Here is a 3514-nt window from a genome sequence, read left to right on the forward strand (position 1 = left end):
TCACGCCTCCCTAAAACCGGTTGCATGCACAAAGAATGGTAGCAATTATGGGGAGGGGTTTCATGCTCAACATTTTCAAGAACTTAGATTTTAACACAAAATCAACATCTCTAAGTAAATTCCAGAAAAGGCAACAAAACAAATAAGAATTTTGATTCCAGCAGGCTAACAGGATGGAAAATCCTATTTAAAGATGCATGCAAGATTCAATCATCCAAGAATATGATCGGACCTCACATGCAAGAACTCTCTTCTTCTTTCTTAGGGACTAAAGAATCTTGGGTCACAGATTATCATCCCAACGAAGACACATGCAGGTCTTTGATGAATAATCTCTCCTCTTTAAATCCCATAAATCTTACTCAAAGAATCGAGTAGGGAGAAGGATAACGAGTTTCGAATAACTAAAGAGAATAAACAGCTTTTAAAACATACCTTTTCTTGGTCGAAATGATACGAACAAATCTCAAGAATAGCATAAATCTTTGAGCTTTGCAAGGAGATGGAATCGGTTGGAAGGTGATGAATGTTAGAGAGATAGAGAAACGAAATGGCTGGAAATTTTGAAGGATGAAGAATTTTCAAAAGAGAAGGGGGTATTTATATGGGGCTTCAAGAGAAGGAATGGGCTGACTCTAAAGGTCCAGGCCCAAGAAGGCTTTTATTTACTAAATACAAGTCCCCAATAAATACAACAAACAAAACAATTTTGAAAAAAAAAATTTAAAACTCCAATCTTTCAAAATAATAATTGGCAACCAAATATAAAAGATTGGAACTTTGGAAATTTGAATTTTAAGAAGAACGAAACAAAAATATCAGCTTTATTTTTATGTGAAATATTTCAAGACTATTTGGCATTGCACGAACTAACTTGGTTAGCTACCCGCCGAAACATGACCTAACAAACTAATCTTGGGAGATGATCAAGATGATCACAGATCATCGAAGCTAAATCATAGAAAGACTTAGTTTTCAATAAAGGTCCTAAAATGAGGTACTAACCTGAAATTCCAAAATGCAGAATTGTCACAGTCTCCCCAAGCCAGAAAAATTTCATCCCAAAATTTAATCGTCAAGCTTCAAAACATGGCTGGCCTTTAGAACAGGTGGGGATACTTGTTTTTCATGAAATCTTCCCTTTCCCATGTGTACTCCGGTCCATGCTTGGAGTACCAATGAACTTTTACTATAGGGATCCTGCTACGCCTCAACTGCTTAACTTTTCTATCCATGATCTCTATGGGTTTCTCAACGAAACGCAGTTGATCGTTAACTTGCACGTCTTCCAGAGGCATTACTTGAGTTTCATCTGTTAGGCATCTTTTGAGATTCGATACATGGAATGTATCATGCATAGCGCTTATCTCCGGAGGCAAATTTAGCTTGTATGCCACTGGTCCAATCCTTTCTGCTATTTCGAAAGGGCCAATATAACGAGGACCCAGCTTGCCTTTCTTTCCAAAACGCATAACTCCCTTCCATGGTGAGACCTTTAGAAAAACTTTATCACCCTTCTGGAACTCTAAAGGTTTCCTCCGATTGTCGGCATAGCTCTTCTGACGATCCCTTGCAGCCTTGAGTTGATCTTTGATTAGCACAATCTTATAAGTGGTTTCTTGGACAACGTCGGGTCCAGTTAACTGTTTATCACCAATTTCTGACCAACACAATGGAGATCTGCATTTGCGCTCATACAAAGCTTCGTAAGGCGCACATTGGATGTTGGTATGGTAGCTGTTGTTGTAGGCAAATTCTAATAAAGGAAGATGCGTGTCCCAGCTCCCACCAAAATCTATAACGCAGGCCCGCAACATGTCTTCCAGGGTCTGTATTGTTCTTTCGGTTTGTCCATCAGTCTAGGGGTGATAAGAAGTGCTTAGGTCCAGACGAGTACCCAACCCTTGCTGGAGCGACTGCCGAAACTTTGACGTAAAACGGCTGTCTCTATCTGATAAGAATGGAAATAGGTACCCCATGCCTGGCGACAATTTCGTATATATATCTGAGCTAACTTCTCCATTTTATAATCTTCTCAGATTGGCAAGAAATGAGCAGATTTTGTCAATCGATCTACAATTACCCAGATGGCATCATGCCCTTTTCCTGATCGGGGTAACTTAGTTATGAAGTCCATCTATATCTGCTCCCATTTCCATTGAGGAATTTCGGGCTGCTGGAGCAGACCAGAAAGTTTCTGATGCTTGGCCTTGACTATTGCACAAGTTAAGCACTTATTTACATACAGTGCAATGTCTCTCTACATTCCAGGCCACCAGTAATATGATCTTAGATCCTTATACATCTTGTCTGCTCCCGGGTGAATCGAATATTTTGATCGATGAGCTTCGTCCAAAATGGTTGATCTAAGATTGCCAATCTTGGGTATCCAAACTCTGTTTCCCAAATTACACACCCCATCAGACTCTGTCTGAAATTTGGACTCCATACCATGCAGAATTTCATTCTTCAAATTCTCCTTTCTTAGAGCTTCTTTTTTATCCTCTAGAATTTGGGCCTTCAAACTGGTATTCACCAAGATTCCCAAAGCTCGCACCCTTGTTGGCTTTATACCTCCCTTCCGGCTCAAAGCATCGGCCACAACATTGGCTTTACATGGATGGTATTTGATCTCACAATCATAATCACTAAGCAATTCAACCCATCTTCTTTGCCTCATATTCAACATTTTCTGATTGAGGATGTGTTGAAGGCTTTTATGATCAGTGTAGATGGTGCATTTTGTGCCATAGAGATAGTGCTTCCATATCTTAAGTGCAAATACCACTGCTTCAAACTCAAGGTCGTGCGTAGTATAATTCTTTTCATGCACTTTCAGTTGTCTCGAGGCATATGCAATGACCTTATCTTTTTGCATCAATACGCATCCTAAACCTTGATGCGATGCGTCACAAAAGACCACGAAGTTCTCCGAACCCTCCGGTAAGGATAAGATAATTGCATTGCATAGTTTCTGCTTGAGAGTCTCGAATGCTTCTTCTTGCTTCTCATCCCAAATGAACTTCTTGTCCTTTTGGGTTAAGGCTGTGAACGGCTGTGCAATTTTCGAAAAATTTGCAATGAATCATCGATAATAGTCTGCTAACCCAAGTAACTGGCGAATTTCTGTAGGGGTTCTTGGGGCTTCCCAATTCCTAATAGCCTCAATCTTGACGGGGTCTACTTGAATTCCCTTTCCATTAACTACATGGCCCAGAAACTGAACTTCATGTAACCAGAACTCACATTTGGAAAATTTGGCAAACAACTTCTCATTTCGGAGTACTTCTAAAATTACCCTCAGATGTCGCTCATGGTCCTCTCGACTTCTTGAATAAATTAATATGTCGTCTATGAAGACGATTACGAATTTATCCAGGTATGGCCTACAAACTCTGTTCATCAGATCCATGAAGACAGCAGGTGCATTGGTTAGCCCGAATGGCATAACCATAAATTCATAATGGCTGTACCGGGTCCTAAAGGCTGTCTTGGGAATGTCCTCTTCCCGAAC

This window comes from Cynara cardunculus, unplaced genomic scaffold, assembly GCF_001531365.2.
Source record: "Cynara cardunculus var. scolymus isolate 2C unplaced genomic scaffold, CcrdV1 Un_Scaffold_4640, whole genome shotgun sequence".
Taxonomy (NCBI): Eukaryota; Viridiplantae; Streptophyta; class Magnoliopsida; order Asterales; family Asteraceae; genus Cynara; species Cynara cardunculus.